This window comes from Chrysemys picta, chromosome 3, assembly GCF_011386835.1.
Source record: "Chrysemys picta bellii isolate R12L10 chromosome 3, ASM1138683v2, whole genome shotgun sequence".
In the NCBI taxonomy this organism is placed as follows: Eukaryota; Metazoa; Chordata; order Testudines; family Emydidae; genus Chrysemys; species Chrysemys picta.
Window position 1 is genome coordinate 108,653,648 of NC_088793.1, and position 18,824 is coordinate 108,672,471.

Here is an 18,824-nt window from a genome sequence, read left to right on the forward strand (position 1 = left end):
GCCTCGAGGCGACTTACCGCTCGGATGGGTTTACAGCCCCACTGGTTTCCCTCAATACCCCCCTCCCATTCTTCACATGTCCTTCATGGACCCCTGCTGCAGCCAGACAGCCCCCAGTGACACAGCGCACTTGCAAGTTGCTCCAGAAACCCTCGCAAACCTGCGCCTCAAAACACCCAACTTGTCAAGGACTTTTCCTGCTACAGTCAAAATAAATAAATAAATCACCATTCAACGAGTGTCTCCCCCCCCCCCGCCCCAGCACCAGCTCAAAGCGGCTGTCAGCTGGTGCCTGTGACAGGGGCGGGGAGGGGGGGCTAAGAGGGGTCCTTGCAGCAGCTGCTGCTGCTCACCTGGAAAGTCACCGAGCCGGAAGGAGGAAACCCCTCCTGGTGCTCTTGTTGTTCTTGGTTCCGCTGGGGGGCTCTTGTTGCGCCTTTGCTAAGGTGGTGCCTGGAGCGAGGTGGCCCGCGGCATTGCTTTATATAGAGACAGATCGAGATATCCCGGCAGCCAAGGGGCGTCTGGTTCATTGACTTGTAGTAAGATAGACCATTGCTCTCGGGCTTCCTCGCTCTCTTTCTCGCTTTAAATGGTGGAGCTTGATTTAAAATGAGAATAAAATCAGGGCGAGAGAGAGGCCGGAGAAGCCGCAGTTTTTTTCCGGAGGAGGGAGCCTCTCGGAGCTGCAGACAGACTGGGTTATTCCTGGCACCACTTCCCAGAACAGAAGTTACAAGGAGAGAGAGGGGAGAGCTCAGCCAGTGATGTCATCGGATCCCCCAGCGCGTCCTAGGGAGGGAGGCTGAACCAGAAGATCCAGTTCCAGAGAATGATGGGCTCTGTGTGTGTGTGTGTGAGAGAGAGAGAGGTGCACTGTGCAGACAGAAAGAGAGGGGGAGGGAAGAGGCAGGGCTTCCGAGTGCAAAGCAGCTGCCTCCCCCAGCCAGAGGAGATCTCTGCTTCCCCCTCCCCCTCCTTTGAAAAGGGAACTCCCAGGAGAGCCAGTCTCAACTTGCCATGCAAAAGTTGTGCGTCTTCCCAGCTTGAGAATTTCCTTTAAGGATGTGGGATCCTCCTCCCCCCGCCCTTTTTATTTTCCACCACCTCCACCCCCTTTCCCTCGCCTGGTCAAGATCATGTTATCTGTCAGGAAGAACAAAATAATACCAGAGTTCCTGATGCTGACTGCATTTCTTGAGCATTTGAACCTGTTTTCTTGCGGTTCCCATCCCCAGTCCAAGCAGCTTGTCTAATGTGTCATGCAATACGTATTTTAAATCATGTACTGCTTTGCCCCATACTCCCAAAGGGAAGGTTTATAGGATTCTCAGCAATTATTCCATTACTCTCTAAATGGGATTTTGGAAATATAAAAACAAAACAAATTGCTCAAAGCAGTACTGGCTTTTTCCAGACTACTCTGATTGCAAACTCAGTGTCTATTTCTAAACTCAGTGTGTATTTCTAAAAGAGAATCTTCAGCTTTAAACATTTTCTGGGCTTATTTTGTTTACTTGTTTTAAAGTGTTTTATTTTCATATCTATTTATCTGAAGAGTCACTAGAAAACAATTTTAAAAATGAAGTAACTTGTTTAATATAAGTATACAAAATAATAAAAAATATTGTCAGCTGCAGGGCTCCCTGCTTTCATTGTTATAGATGATAGGTGACATTCATCTTAAAGAATACTGGATGTCATACATGTGAACTTGTTAGCAATATTTCTTTTCAAGGCTGCTGCTCGGAGTACAGAGGCCTGCAGGCTGCAGCAGCCAGTGAAAAGGCTGAGACAGGACAAGTGCTCCACTTGTGCCCAATATGGTCTCTGTGGTTTGCTGTTAGCTTAAATTGTGACCCTGCCAGCCAATGAGGATTCAGAACGTTTTATATCAGCTGCTTTTGCTCTCATGTTCTAGGGAGTAAAGGGAGATATGAAGGGCAGAAATAAGAGGGTGGTGCCAATTCATTCTATGCTAGAATATCTGTGCCCACCTTTTTCTTAATATAGTTTGTCTCCAATAAGCACATAACTCAGGGGAAAATATTCTGTTGAAGTACTATGTAAAGCAAGAAAGAAACAAAGTACTCTGATTTAACATTTTTATGTTCATTCCACTATTTTTCTTACTACTTCATAAAATAAAACAAGTCTTTAGTGTTCCAAACCAGTAATTAAATAGAGAAATAATATCAAAATAAAGTCATATATTTAAATAAAATTCCTTACGTATGTAGTAATAATATCTTTGATAATTGAACCAATATGGATATTACAAATCAGTTATTTTTCACCATTTGTGCTCTTGATGTTACCTTTTTGCTCAGAGTAAAACTAAGCTGGCTAGTTTCACTTTTGTTTCTAGGTACTAGCACAATCATCTTAATTGTTTGGCCTCACAGAATGTTTATTTTTTTAAGCATTATTTATTCTAATTTTCATACTGAAAACATTTTATTCATATTAGGTTTTGTAAACCTGTAATGAAAATTCAGGCCCACACAAAACTGACATTTTTACAGTGTTGCCAACTTGCAATGTTATCACAAATCTTGCAACATTTGGTGATTTTCTTAAATCCCCAGCTACTGGAGTCATGTGATTAAATGAGAATCTCAGCTTTAATTTTAAAAAGTTTCTAGCTTTTATAGTTGCAAAGAAAAATGAATCCTGAAGACTCAAATACCAGAAGGCAAATAAAAAGAACCCAGCATTTATAATGTTTAAGGTATCATGATTTTTAAGCCAATGTCATGAAGGTCTCTTTCAGTTCTGGCTCAAAAGCTATTTTTGACAAGCTGCATAGCCTATGTTTGACTGCATGCGTCTTGACAGAGCCAACACCAGGAGAGCAGGTGGAAACACTGTCTTGGGTTGGTACTGCAGCTACCTGGCCTGGTCTGCATTTTAAATTAAATTGACATAGCTATAGCACTCAGGGGTGTGAAAAATCCATACCCTTGAGCACAGTAGCTATGCCAACCTAACCACAGTGCAGGCACAGTGAGGTTTACCAAAGTATGCTTCTGTTGACCTAGCTACCATCTCTGGGAGAGGTGGTGCTCCTACACTGACAGAAAAACCTTTTCCGTCATGTACGATGCATCTACATTATGGGGTTATACCAGTACAGCTACAGCACTTTAGCTGTGCCATGATAGTCCCCGTAGTCTCGTGGCCTGAGATGCCAGAGCAGGTTCTTTCATCAACTGCCACTAGCAGTTTCATGCAGAGGCAGTAGGGGCACCTGAGTCACCCATTCTCTCTCCTTTCTGGGTTCTGTGACATTACCTTTACATTTTTACCATTTGGTTTCTAAACAAAGAAGTTGAAGTCAAAAAGTAAGAAAATTCCAAAGAGTCAGATTTGCAACTGTTATTTACAATTCACAGGCCACTAGGATCATTCATTCTTGTTTGTATGGAAATACAACATATCATAGCATATCATACTGTTGCTACAGTGAAAATATAATTAATTATAACAATCATCAGCATTGTACACCATTTATTAAACATTGTCATTTATATTAAAATCCGATTTGATCTTGGAGCTTACATCATTTATTAGCTTTGAAAACTGCTGCTGCTCCCACAAGCAGACAATAGAAAATGACATATTTTTCTTACTCTAGTACAATTGAGTTGAAATGTAAAATAACTTTTAAAAATAGCTAACATGTTTAACGAAATACATTCTTTCATTGAGAAAAATTACCTGACTCTGTGCGCTTATGCTGTGCACTTGAAGACTAGACTACTTTGTCATCAAGCTACTATTAGACAAATAGTATTGGTACAATTTCTCCATTTGTAGAAAGGTGCTGATATTTACCTGCTTCAACATAGTTATTGTGTGGCTAAATTAATCCAAATGTATAAACTTATCTGATGGCATCAAAAGGAAGAGGTGCAAATGATTAGTAGTTTTATTATTACTCCTCAATGAACTCTGTTTTTTCTTGGGGACTGGATGGTTCAGGAAACTAATGGGATATGAAACCTTTTTTCAATGGGAATCCAAATCAATAAACCAATATTAATAGAAATAGCTTTATATTATTATTTTAATGTATTACGTATTGTTTGCGTTTATACTTTCTTCTCTTTTCCTTCACTCCTTTTTCCCCTTCATTTGACTATATTTTGGTGTATCTTATCCTCCTTCTTTTTCTGTTTTCCCACTTAGGGTTCCCTCAAACCCACACAATCCTCTCACACTCACTTCCCCCCACATGCACATATCTGTTCACATACTGTCCCTGAGGCCTATAAAGGCACCTACTCACACAGCTGGGGATGTCTTTCCGATGCTGGGGGCGAGTGTGTATTTCTTGTCTCTGTAAGATAAGGGGCTGCTGTAGAAAGGTCCTTTTCTTTTTCTCCTTGAGGAGAGAGGCATTGAGCTGGATCTTAGGCTCAGGGCACTGGTCTGCACTCAGTTTACTGTGTTTAGTTTAGTCTTAGACAGGCAGTGAGCTGGGTTGCAATCAGCCACTCATCATGGGTTCTGCTGGAGATGGGTACTAAGGGGAGGGAGCTGCAGTTGGAAGCGGGGGAAAGGGAGGAGCAGAATCGGTCAGTAGCTGCTGCTCTGAGGACAGGAACAGGGAGGAGAGGGCACTAGAATCCTGGGAAGGGCAGAGGGAGGGAGCTGCCGAAAGGAAAGTAATTGTTTATATTGTCTCCCACCTGCCATAGGTAGCAGCAGGGTCTCTCCATGGAACATTGCTTGCTCAGGTGGCGGGGTATTTTTATTGATATAAACATGTAATCTTTTTATGAATGCTTGTAAACTCTTTTGTATAGTTATATCTATTGGCAATGAGTTCCACTAGTCAATTATTCATGACGTTAAAAAATGTTTCCCTTTATCAGTTTTAGATGTGTTGCTTTTCATTTTGATTGAATGCCACCTTGTTCTTGTGTTAAGAGAAGGTAAACAGACCCTCTCAATTTTCCTTCTCTATCCCATTAATTATTTTAAGCAACTCTATTATATCCTTTCTTACCTATACACTCGCTAATCTAAATAGTACTAATTTTTCCTCATATGGAAGTTTTTCCATGACTTTTCCACATAATTTGATTAAGTCACAATGAAGCAGATCTTTATGCCAGACATTTCTTGGAGCTCACCCTCAAATGGTGTGGAAGAGGACAAAAGTGAAGGTATTTAGCTTTTCACTGTGTGTAAATAATAGTGGAAGAGGGCTTAGTAGAAGGGATGTGCTTCTTAGTGTATGTGCAACGTGCCTCAGGTGGCACGTGACCAGGATTCATCATCAAATTTGGTCTGCTGGTTGGATCGTTAGCTTCCCCGGCCTGGCCTGGGGACTGACTGGGAGTGCAATGTGAATGCTGATCCATGTCCCCAAGGGATGTGCTCTTCGCATGGTAAAGAATTAATGGAACTATTTCCTGGAGGAAAATGTTTCTCTGAGCTGTCTATTCAAAACTGTGATTTCCTTTCGCAAAATCTATACCTTTACTTAAAAGCATAGCCGGGGCAGAACTAACTTGTTATATATTAATATCTGTAACTTGATAGTAACACATCACCATTTGACATAGTGATTAGGAAAAAAATGAGAGAGGGGCAGAGATTTTTGAAAACTGTAATTATAGATATTGGTCCTTTCAGGACTTTTTAAGGCCCGTGAATCTTGGAAAAATTTTGAATAATGTAACTTTTACTCTTCACATTTTTTCATAGCTAATTAGCAAGCTGGATAAGAGAATGTGCAGGCAGCATTGTGTAGTCTGCCAAGCCATTACGAGCACTTCTAATTTAAAATAAATTAATCCCTTGAGTGCCACCCCCATCTTGTCTTTGATCTTGCATTTTAATATCAGAATCAGATAATTTTTTTAACAATCCTTACTTTCAGGCATTAAAAAAATTTCCCCTGTCAACATCCACACTATGCTAACAGGAACTTCTCTCTCTCTCTCTCTCTCTCTCTCTTTTTCTTTTCAAATGAAACAGTTCTCAAATTTATTTTGCATATTGTATTCAATCATTTTTTTTTCAGTTTTTCTTAGCACAGATGAAGTAAAAGCTTGCCAAAAGCATGGCATGATTTAACAACATCTGAATTATATAACCTTAACAATTACATGGATTTATTTTTTAAAGCTAAACTACTTACATTCTCATTAGTACCTGATATCCTCTCATTAGTAGCCTTCTCAAACAGCCTTCAACTTTTAGAATATCTTCATTCCAAAGAATCCCAGAGAGCTTTTTATCTAGAGAGAGAATTTCACTTATTTTGGGTTGGAACACTGCACACAGTAATACTGCCTGACAATTTGAGGATAGGTGAAGAAGAATACCATACCCACTTGAAATGGCAAGGGGAATTTAAAGAGGAAAAGTTAAAATTGCCCAAACAAATCAGCTGAATTTTGACCATATTACTGAGGCTAACATTATTACTCTTCTGAAACATGACATGGGACTCTTAACGAGCACAAGTGGTTGGGACCTTGGTTTTACAACTCATGATATTTTCCACAGCACAATCCCCTTTAATACTATGCTGGTGCATTGGTTCAGTACTGTCTCAGAGGGAAGTGTGCCACCTACTGAATGACCTATGCTACTTGCTACAGCAGAAGAGGGCACTGACCAGGCCATCACACTGCTTAGTTTGTGAAAGCTAATAAACTCAAACAAACCTAGGGTTACCATTCGTCCGGATTCCCCCGGACATGTCCGGCTTTTTTGAGTTAAAAATAGCGTCCGGGGGGAATTTGTCAATGTCCGGATTTCCCCCCCCATGCAGAGCGTGCGCGGCTTACAGGACAGCCGACCGGATCGTGCCACTCGCACGGGGCTCCGGCAGCCTGAGCCCTTCCTCCACTTCCCCCTTCCTCTCCCCTGCAACTTGAGACCACTCCCCTCCTCTCTCTCCCTCCCTCCCCCTCCCCCTGCATTCGCAGATCGCCGGCCGGCCGTTCGCCTCGGACCTCCGGCAGTCTGGAGCTCCGACCCTGCTGCCCTCCCCCTGCTGCCGAGCGCGCTGCTCTGCAGCACGGTAAGGGGGCCGGGGGTCAGAGAAGCGGCAGGGAGGTTCTGGAGGGGGTAGTCAAGAGACAGGGAGCAGGGGGAGGGTTGGATGGGTCAGGAGTTCGAGGGGGGCTGTCTGGGGGTTGGGGGTGTAAGGTTTTGGGCAGTCAGAGTACAGGTGGGGGGGTCTCAGGAGGGGGCAGTTAGGGGACAAGGAACAGGGAGGCTTAGGTAGGGGGTGGGGTTCTGGAGGGCAGTTAGGAGCAGGGGTCCCAGGAGGGGGCAGTCAGGGGACAGGGAGCAGAGGGGTTTAGATGGGTCAGGAGTTCTGGGGGGGGGCTGTCAGGGGGTGTGGGTGTGGATAAGTGTTGGGGCAATCAGGGGACAGGTAGGGGGTAGGGACCTAGGGGGCCAGTTAGGATGTGGGGAAGGTCTCAGGAGGGGGCAGTCAGGGGACAAGGAGCAGGAAGGCTTAGGTAGGGGGTGGAGTCCTGGGGGGCAGTTAGGGGCAGAGGTCCCAGGAGGGGGCAATCACGGGGACAAGGAGTGGGGGGGAGGGTTGGGAGTTCTGAGGGGGAGGGAGTGGAAGGGGGAGGGGAGGGGCTAGGGCAGGACAGGGGCGGGGCTCCTCCCGTCCTCTTTTTTTATTGTTGAAATATGGTAACCCTAAACAAACCCCCAATAGGCATCGCTACCAACATGAACAAACCTATTACAGACTGATTCAGTCCTTTACTTGTAGCATTTGTAGTAATACTGTAGCTTGAAATAAAATGAAATTCTCAGTTCTGAAAGCCAATATAAAAGTTATGCCTTCTAACATTGCTGCTGCTGCAAATGCAAGTGTACTAAGTCTCAAAAATGAATTCTGTAACTGCAAAAAACTCAAATACTAAAATTCCACTAGGATTTCCACACCAACTGGATGTGCCGGTGACCGACCTTGAAGGTATTTGCTAACTATGTGTCCTAACAAATTAGGGAACACCCTCTCTTGCTTCATCGTCAGATAGTTGTTCCCTTTGTGTACTTTCTTCAATTACTCATTTGATTGAGCAAGAACAAAGGAAACTCTCCACAAGTGCTGTCATAATCTGTTAAAGGCACCTAGAAAGTTTCCTGTGGTTACCTGCATCTTATGTCATTAGATTACTCTGCAGTATGTGTCATTCTGGAATATTACTGAAACATTATAATGACATCTTGAAAAAAAAACCTTGGCACATATTTAATAAAGGTTTATTATCCTTTTAGCAGCTTGTACTTAGTTGACCTTTTATTTATATAAAGTACAGTAGGATTTTAAGGTCCTTGTACCATTAGTAGATTTAAATAAATAATTAAATAGCAGCTAAGATAGTCCCTCTGATTTCAAACTCTTATTTTGGGTCAAATAGATATTAGTTCAATGTGGAGGACATGACGATTCAAGATATTCGTTATGGGAACCTTTCACTTCTAAGTCATCGATCCAAATGCAGTTCATATATGTGGCAACATACCTTGAACATATAAATCCTGATTCATTGAAATTCTTGGTTATCAGAACATAAGTCTTTAAGAGATGGTCACACATCAGTTAGTTAAAAAAGGAACAACATTTTTCATCAAAGTTCATCTACATTTTGAAAATATAAGAAATTTCCACCAGCTCTCTGCAGCAAATAAGTCTTCATATATTAATCATCCTTTAATATATGACAGTCTTTCACCATAATTGAGGAATAAAGACACCAGTATTAAAACGATGGAAATTTGTTAAAATATATTTCAATTCAAAAATAGCCTTTTTTTAAAATAAAAGATTTTGTGAAAACATTTTAGCTTTTTCAAAATTTTCTATTCTGCTACATTTTTCAGCAGAAGCTTTTGATGAAGAATTCAGATTTTTCTTCAAATTAATTTTTTATTCTGAGAGTGTAACAACATATATACAGTTGCAAAATATATTTTACATTCCCTTCTTTTGAAACAGAAACATTAAAATAAATCTGGCATTAAAAAAAAACCAAACTATAATTGTGTATTGATTTTTCTAGGAATTGGCCAGTTCTAGTATTTAAAACACCAATGTAAAAATCTCTTTTCTTAATGCCAGAGATATTAAGGACAACAAACTTTTGTATTAGTTGAAAATATTTTGGACTTCTTATGATAGTTTTAAAACATAATGTATCTCCACTTAGACGTTCAGAATATATTTTGTAGTTTATAATCCATACATCATTCAGCTTTAATAAACTGATATGGATGAGAAATGAGTAATTAATCATATTCAGGAAGTACATTTCTAATCTACTGATACATGGCAGTTGCCAATTAAGCAGCAATCTGCTCCTTATAAAGATAAAAATATGTTTTAAAACTACATATTTTAATAATAGTTTTTAAATGTTAAAAATGTTGTACACTGTAATGGAAACAACACTTCTCTAATGAAATATTCATCACTTAGGTTGGACCGGATTCAATGGGAGTTGGATATGGTCTTTATAGTGCAGTCAATTTAGCAAGGCCCCAATTCAACAAGGTACTGAAGTACTTATTTCTACTCTAGTGCTAAAAACACTTGCTACTGGTACAATGATTATGTCCAATAAAGGAATTACTAGGAAGTCTGTTCTGCTTTGGATAACTAGAACAGGTCGCATAATGGACCCTAACATGTTATACGTTCATTTATGGGGCAGACTCAAGCTCCTGTGTACTCTGGGTCACAATCCTTTGCCACTGCAGCTCTCTGGTGCAACAGGCTGGAAATTATGTGACAGTTTCATTTAAATTATTATTTTTAAATGAATAAAAAATGAGGGTGGACTCCATGGCAAATTGTTTGGAATACACAGGACCCTGGAATGTTTGCATAGATCAAATACTAGAACTACTGAAAAGCAGGGAAGAAAACAGGCACAAAACTATAGAAAATTTCCCCCAATTTTCACTTACATTTCAACATTTTTGAAATTCTCCCCAGCATTATCAAATACAGACCACATTCAGAACAGAGCATGAATGTGGAAGCCTCCATCACAGCCATATCCATACTCATACAAAAATCAAAAGGGCATAATTTTGTGTCATTTTCTCTGGACTGGTTATGCAAAGAGGTCTGTTAAATTTTTTTGGCTGAGTGCTTTTATCTTCAGAAGAGCAGAATGTGGTTTTTAGTCTGAGAACAAAAATAAACTAGAGGCTATAGGCCAAATACTGCATTGACTTATGACCCCTGCAATCCATCTTAAATTAATGGAAATGCCTGGTGTGTAAATCAGCACAGAATTTGGCCACAAGATCTAACTTTAAAAAAAAACTTTCAGTGCAGTGATTAGATAAAAAGTGAGAGTTACTGTGAAAAAAAAAATCATTTAAACTATTAGCTCAAGGCACATCTGCAGTCAAATAAAAGGAAATAAGATACTAAATTTTATCATGAGAGATGGAACACAAAACAAAACAGGTGACTTTGTTATAAGAATAAATTTTGCCTGACAATTACATCTGGGCAATCCCACTGATTTCAACCCAACAGGATTTCAATGAGGTTTTATCCTGGTAAGCAAAGGCAGTAATGTAGCTGAGTGTCAATACGGTCTAAGATACTCTGTGCTGTACAAAAGTTACCATAACGAAAGAAGGAATCGGTGGATTGTAGAACACCACAAAGGGTGTTTGTCTTCACTGCAATATAAACTCACGGCACCGAATCTCAGAGCCCGGGTCAATTGACTCAGGCTGTAGGGCTAAAAGGGTATCTTTACAGTTCGATGGAAGCCTGGGCTCAGACTCAGGCGTGAGCCAACCTCCACTCCTCCCATCTACACACAAATCTCTCGAACTCAGCCTCAGACCTAGGGTTCTAGGACCTTGTGGGGATGGAGGATCCAAGCCCAAGTCATGCCAAGGCCCAAGATTCAAGCCCTGTTGCTTTGCAGTGTAGATGCAGTCCACGCGACTTGAGTCATAGTAGTCTGCCAAAAGTATTCCAAAATCCCATAGACCAACTTCCTTTGTCCTCTCTATCCCAAGATTCTCCAATTGACTCAAGTGAAAATGGAAGCCACCCCCCTTACGCATACAGCAGCAGTTCAGTGAGTCAGTCCTTCCATTATCTTCTGACCACCTAGCTGCAAACTCACCGTCAGAGAGCCTTTTGTGTTTGCAATGGAGACTGACAAAACAAGCCTTTTGCAAAGCGTGCAGCTTCTTGGTCACAGGAGCACAACCAGATTTTGGGGAATCTTTGGTTCGAGGCCAACAAGGCCAGTGGACTTTTTAGTAAGAGTACCAGGAATGACTACACATACCAGCAAATAGCCAAAAACTTGCAGCATTACAAATTTACCTAACTAGTGACCAGTGCAGAGAGCAGATTAAGCAGCTCAGGAGTGAGTACCAGAAGACCAGGGACCAAGGACTAGAACCGCACCTTGGGCAACAAACTGATATTGTGACTGTTTAATGGGGAGTTTCACAGAGCCAACCGTGGTGAATGATGACCTAGTCAGTCTGGATGATGCCCTGCTGACCCTAGAATGCAGCAGGGGGACTAATGGGAGCCAGCAGAAGACACTGAGTGAGGACCATGAAGTCACTCTGTTGCTGAAACCAGTCCCAGAGCACACTTCAGAACAGGATCAGCACCAAATTCTGGGTCCATACTCAGAGGTGCTATTTGATGCACCCCCAAGGACCATCCTGCTGCTGAGCCTGAAGCAGACATGGAAGGGGCGGAAACTGTCCCTGAGCCCTGTAAGTTTCTGGCTCCACATTAATGTTTATTGATACAGTAATGGGAGGGATTTCCACTCTATGAACCAACGCAAAAGTTATGAGAAGCCTTGGCTAGCAGTGCGTATCCGCTAATGGCGGATTGTATCCCAACGCCTTAGCATCCCTCCTCCCCTTCACCTACACCACCTGGAGTTCAAAATGGTGTCCAGGAAAAGCAAACAGTAAAAGACACCCTTAAAGAGTACTTTTACTGGAAAGGCACACATTTTTGCAAGGGCCATTCCTATTTCTTAAAAATAATAACATTACATTACCATGCCTTTAAGTCTTCCACTCTTTAAGCACTTAATGGACTATGGAGTCATATGGAAACAGTGAATTGTGTGTGGGTTTGGGGAAGTGTTTTCCATTCCCAAATCTCGTCCATTTCAGCTAGAGGTAGTCCATCCAGTACATAGTGATCAAATCATTTGTCCCAAGTACAACTCAAGTTTGAATTTCTGTCCAGTAATGTGCATGGGGTGGGGAGGAGGAAGGCTGTGGAGTTATGTGTGTTTGCATGCAGACATAACAGGGTAAGCCATATGGAAGCTAACACAACATCCTTTTGATTCCCTCATGAATTCTGACCTGATCCAATCCCAAGTGCTGATAGCTGCAAACTTTCCCTGAAGCAGGAACTCCAGATAGCTAATCACTTTGCAGGGAACGGCATATTTGCCAGGGACACTTCAGTAGCTGACCAGCCCACTCCACTCATAAATGTGCTGTTCAGTTATTATACGTTTGAAAACTTTGAATAAACTGCAGGTTTCCCACCAGCAGCTTGGAACAATACCTTCCTTTACAATCAGGCACCACAAGGACAGTTATGTCTTCCAAAATGTGAAAGGCCTGAAATGATAGAAAAAGCTTTTATAGCAAGGCCACTGACCACCGCCCACACCCAACCCAAATAATTATCAATTTTGTAAAACAAAAACAGCTTAGAATTTTTAACTTACTATTGTCTCTGTGTAACCTATGCCTGCTTGGAGTGGCAGTCTGTTCCCCTCTAGTGGCAGATAGACCAGATAGAGATTGATGAGTCTGCTACAGCTTTGACTAAGAGAGATGTATCTATTAGCTCATACAATAGAGGCTCATGCATTAAGCTCCAGAGATCCCAGGTTTGATACTAGCCACTGCTTTAACTGTGAATAACCAGGCTGTCTCTAGGGAGAGTCTGTGAACTGAAGCATCCCTTTCACAATATACTGAAGTTCAGTTGTGAAATGAAACATTTTATGTCCTTGAAATTCCACAGGAATTAATTCTGTGCTCCTCTATTGAGCTCTTTGGAACAATAACCCTCTGTGTCTTGTCCTATTGCAGGACCCTCGACCTCTACTGGCTGCTGTACCTCCACAGCTCGACCTCAGTGTAGTCCTAGCCCTGGTCTACACTACGAGTTTAGGTCGAATTTAGCAGCATTAGATCGATTTAACCTTGCACCCGTCCACACAACGAAGCCATTTTTGTTGACTTAAAGGACTCTTAAAATCGATTTCTGTACTCCTCCCCGACAAGGGGATTAGCGCTGAAATCAACCCTACTGGGTCGAATTTGGGGTAGTGTGGACGCAATTTGACGGTATTGGCCTCCGGGAGCTATCCCAGAGTGCTCCATTGTGATCGCTCTGGACAGCACTCTCAACTCAGATGCACTGACCAGGTAGACAGGAAAAGCCCCACGAACTTTTGAATTTCATTTCCTGTTTGGCCAGCGTGGCGAGCTGATCAGCACAGGTGACTATGCAGAGCTCATCAGCACAGGTGACCATGGAGTCCCAGAATGACAAAAGAGCTCCAGCATGGACCGAATGGGAGGTACTGCATCTGATCGCTGTATGGGGAGATGAATCCGTGCTATCCAAACTCCGTTCCAAAGGACGAAATGCCGGAATATTTGAAAAAATCTCCAAGGGCATGAAGGACAACTACAACTACACCACCCCTGTGCTTCCCTCCTTCCCCACCCTTCCTGAGCTACCTTGGCAGTTATCCCCCCATTTGTGTGATGAATTAATAAAGAATACATGAATTTGAAACAACAATGACTTTATTGCCTCTGTAAGCGGAGATCTAAGGGGGAAGGGGAGGCCGGTTGGTCTACAGGGAAGTAGAGTGAACCAAGGGGGCGGGTTTTCATCAAGGAGAAACAAACAACTTTCACACCGTAGCCTGGTCAGTCATGAAACTGGTTTTCAATGCTTCTCTGATGCACAGTGCGCCCTGCTGTGCTCTTCTAACCGCCCTGGTGTCTGGCTGTGCGTAATCAGCGGCCAGGCGATTTGCCTCAAAACGTCTCCTTCCTTACTCTCACAGATATTGTGGAGCACACAGTAAGCAGTAATAATGATGGGAATATTGGTTTCACTGAGGTCTAACCAAGTCAGTAAACTGCGCTAGCGAGCTTTTAAATATCCAAAAGCACATTCTACCACCATTGTGCACTTGCTCAGCGTATAGTTGAACTGCTCCTTACTACTGTCCAGGTTTCATGAGCCATGGGAGCAAGGGGTAGGCTGGGGTAGATGCGACCGCCTGGTACTGCTGACTGGGAGAGCAGCCTGAGGCAGAAGCCTACAACTGGCATGATATTCCAGGCAGGACTGAATCTCCATTAGACGAAACTTAAAGAAGAGTTAAGTTTCCTGGAGTCATTTCCATTTTTGTCCAGGCACCCCTGACCAACCTCACCGATGCCAGCCAGGAGCACCCATGTCTGCCCAGGAGCCCCTGACCAACCTAACCGAGGTCGGCCAGGAGCACCCACTGGACGACGACAACAGTTAGCAGTCGTATTGCACCGTCTGCTGTCCACAAGGCAAGGCAAGGCAAGGCAAGGCAAGGCAAGGCAAGGCAAGGCAAGGCAAGGCAAGGCAAGGCAAGGGGATGCTGCTGTGTAACCCAGGAAAAAAGGTGAGAAATGATTTTTTGCCGTTGCTTTCATGGAGGGAGGGAGAAAGGGAGAGAGGGAGGGGGCCTGACGACATGTACCCAGAACCACCCGCGACAATGTTTTTGCCCCATGCGGCATTGGGAGCTCAACCTAGAATTCCAATGGGCGTCGGAGACTGCGGGAACTGTGGGATAGCTACCACAGTGCAATGCTCCAAAAGTCAACACTAGCCTCAGTACTGTGGACGCACACCGCTGACTTAATGCGCTTAGTGGGGACACACACAATCGACTGTATCAAATCGATTTCTAAAAAATCGACTTCTATTAAATTGACTTAATTTCATAATGTAGACATACCCCTAGGCTGGCCCAACATATCTTCATGGACTGTTCCAAGAGGAAGCATTTCTGGGATGAACTTATGGTTGAAGTTCTTGATGGGGCCAATAAGCAGGTCCAGTACCGGAAACAGAGGGATTTATGATTACAGAAAACACATGCCAAGAGACAGGAGAAAAGGCTGAGGCTCACTGCACAGCTTGAGGACAGGGTTTCAGGGCTGGAGCAGGCACTTGCTGCACAGTTCCTGGAACAGGAACAGCAGCTAATGGAGGAGGAGGGAGGGAGGGTAAACAGCTTGGAAAACTCCCTGTCTGGGTGCTCTATGCGATCAGGCTCCAAGAGCAGCTGGAAAGGGCAACTAAACCCCATGCAGCCATCCCTCTTGACCCCCTTTCTTGTGGCTACTTCCACCCCTTCCCTGGTGCCAGGTGCGTGGAAAACAGGGAAAGGAGAACAGTGTGCCAGGGGTCATGCAGCAGTAGGGGGTTTCTGTCGCGTTTGCACTTTTTCAAGCACTTTTTAAATTTGTTTTGGAAATGTTCTTTTGTAACTGGGTGCTTGGGTGTTGTAAGGGCAGCGGGCCTGCCTGGCAATGGGTGATTGTTTTATGGTATTAACACGTTTACAAATAAAGCTTTTTATGTCATCAAGAAAGTTTATTGCTACCACTGCATCTCATCATACAATCAGTATTTGAAATAATAAAGCTAAACACGTGATCAAGAACAATTAGGAATTAGTAAGCAAACATTATTCCTTTCTACAGTTAGGTACAGCAATTCCCTCTTCAATTACTTCCTTGTATGAAACAAATACTCTGAATCAACTCCTCCCCCATTTCATAAGTTGTCATGTCATTCATAACTACATTGCATGGCAGCCAACCCCCCTTCTTTCCCCAAGCATTGAACCCTCCCCAAATCAATTAGCCCCATTGAAAACCCTGGCATCATGAACTTTCCAATGCAACCCACATTGACATTCATAAATTGATCTCTGTGGTCCACAGGGGCCTGCATAACAATGGAGTAGTCCCCTTTGCAGTTTTATGTACACGTGCTTCTTGAGGAGGGCACTATGGACACACAAGTCCCACCAATGGCCTTGGCACAGTTTGGAAACCCCATTCTCTCAAAGCTAGCAATTACCTCAGGAATATCTTTGTATGCCCACCACCTTGGAGTAAACCAAACCCCTGACCTCCAATAAGCTGCCACCAAACCTCTGCCACCACTGTACCCACTGTCGTCTTTCCAACACCAAACTGGTTGACCACGGACCAGTAGCAGTCTGGGGTAGCCAGCTTCCAGACAGCAATCTGCTTCTGAACTGGCAAAGGTGCTCTCATGCCTTTTTAGGGTTGGGGAAAGCTGCTCACAGAGCTCCAGAAATGTAGCTTCTTCATGCGAAGGGTCTGAACCCACTGCTGGTCATCCCAGGTCCCTATGACAATGTGATCCCACCAGTCTGTGCTTGTGGCCAAGCATCAGAGGCACCAGTATTCATAGGGGGCATCAGTGGCTATGCTGAGTGTAACGAGCAGCATCAGCTAGTGCGAGTCTGCCATGCCAGGTTACTCTTCCTCCTCCTCCTGTTCCATCCAAAGCTCTGTTACGCACCTTTGGTGGGTCAGAAAACACTGCCAAAATGTCCACCAGTGCCTCATGAAAGCTCTGCCTGTTTCCACAGGAATCAAAGTGCAAGCAAGAGGAGTCTTCTTGAAAAGGGGTCTCCTCCATGTTGCTTGGCAGGCTGTTCAAACTTCCTGTCAGGTGCAGGGTGGTCAGTAAAGCTTTCCCACAGTGCACCACAGCTAAAGGGCTAGTGTGACCACATTTGGGGTGGTCATTAGGGAGTCTGGGATATGGTTGGTTTGATTCAGGTCTGTATACTACAGTGTAGACACCAGAGCCCCCGATTCAAGCCCAGGTTAGAAAATTCTGAATGTGCAGATGCTCAGCCCCTGGATTCCCTAACACGGGTCAGCCGACTTAAATTCCACTAACCCTGGGGTTGCATTGTAGTTCACACTTACCCAAAAATCACAGTGTACAAGCTTGGGCTCTAGCTTGGAGACAGGGCTCTTAGACCCACCCACTTCATGGGGTTTCAGAGCCCAAGCTCCTGCCCGAGTGTCTACACTGCACTATTTAGCCCCACAGCCTGAGCCCGAATCAACTGACCTGGGCCACCCACAACTATGCCACAGATGACTTATTGCAGCGTACACATACTTGAAGGTATAGGTGCTGGAACTCAGGGTGCTGCTGCACTCCCTGGCTTGAAGTGGTTTCCATTATATACAGGGTTTACAGTTTGGTTCAATGGCTCTCAGCACCCCGTCTCTCCCACTATACAGATTGTTACAGTACCAAAAATCTAAGCGCTGAGAAAACAAAATGTTTCAGAGAGTTCAACTCAAGTGTAGTGCTGCTGGAATAGTTCAGAAGAGTAGTGGCAGTCAGCTCAGCCAGCTGGTGATCCTAACTTGCGTCTGATTTGGAATCTCTATTCATATTACCCCAATAATATTGTTTCGCTTTATGCAGCAAGTCTAGAAACTTTTCTGCTCCAGGATCTGCATTTTCAAGGAAAACCGGATGGTGTAGCAATTGGATGCAGGGGTAGGACTGGGCACCTGAGGAGCATGTATAGGGGTTAATCCAAAGCCCACTAAAGTCAATGGGCTTTTTTCTTTTGCCTTCAATGAACTGTGGATCAGGCTCATAGAGAGTGAGGGACCAGCAAGAAAATAAAGAAGGCTGGAATACAAAGCAAGCAAGGGAGGGTGGGACAAGTGAAGGGGGAAATGAAGGAGAGAGAAACAGAAAGTAAAGGGTAAAGAGAGAACCAGGGTGGATGGAATGAGTGGAAGCATTGAGTGAAACCAGCAAAGTAAAGGGCCCTGACTCAGGAAAACACTTTAACATGTATTTAAGTGACTTCCTGAATCAGGGCCCATGTGCTTCAATTTAGGCATGTATTCAAATACTTTCTGAACTGGGGTCCTAGTTTCTCCATCCCCTCTTCTCCCATACTTAAAGCTAAGCATGTGCTTAAGCACCCTTCCTGAATAGGGATGCTTAATTTCAGCATCTTAACTATTTTTCTGAAGTAGGCAATGAACAAATACCTTCATGCAAAATGGCTTAAATACAGATCCATTTGCATTACTGGAAATAAATAAGAAATAATAATAATTTGCATTTTCAGGACAAACATTTCTGAAAATTGTTTATTTCATGAAGACATGCATGACAGATGGCAGGAGCAGTGGTAAGGCATTCAAAACAGAACAAAATTTCTTTGCATTCTATCAGTTATTTCCATTCTCTGTTCCATCCATTAAACACTGAAGGTTTTTTCCCCTTCATAAACTCAACTTGGTCTTTTAAAACAAATAGTTCTTTGTTATACATTGCAGATTGAAAATTCTGGTAATACATTAAAAAAAAACATTCTCAAATCTCCCATGTTGATGCCAGTGGAATGATATTGCTTGAATTATTTGCCTCCATCATTCAACATACAGTGCGCATTTCTCATTGCTCAGGGAGAGACCATTAAATAGTACTAACCATTTAAAAACTATTAATCTGTATAACATAGTTGGCACAAGTAATACCTTATTATTAATAAATTAAATCCACTATAAATATCCTAAATATCCAGTCAGGTTAGTAATGGAAGGCTAGAACCATCAACATGAGTTATTGTGCCACTTGATGGAACATATTTTATATTGATATACATTAATAAGATTTTTACTGTGATGTACTATTATTTATA

General features: G+C 43.0%; 1 protein-coding gene across 6 annotated transcripts in view; it reads right to left on the minus strand.

Moving 5' to 3' along the window:
- HIVEP2 (HIVEP zinc finger 2) overlaps nucleotides 1-1,062 on the minus strand; it is a 156,888-nt gene extending 155,826 nt beyond the window's left edge. For 2 of the 6 annotated variants that reach the window (XR_010600107.1, XM_005280387.5), the window contains exon 1: nucleotides 354-1,062. The gene's annotated coding sequence lies outside the window, so the exon portion shown is untranslated. Of the gene's footprint in view, nucleotides 1-17; nucleotides 331-353 lie in introns of those variants that run through there. The other 4 variants (XM_005280391.5, XM_065590301.1, XM_005280392.5 and 1 more) reach the window with 3 other exon arrangements.
- Nucleotides 1,063-18,824: the final 17,762 nt, after the last annotated feature.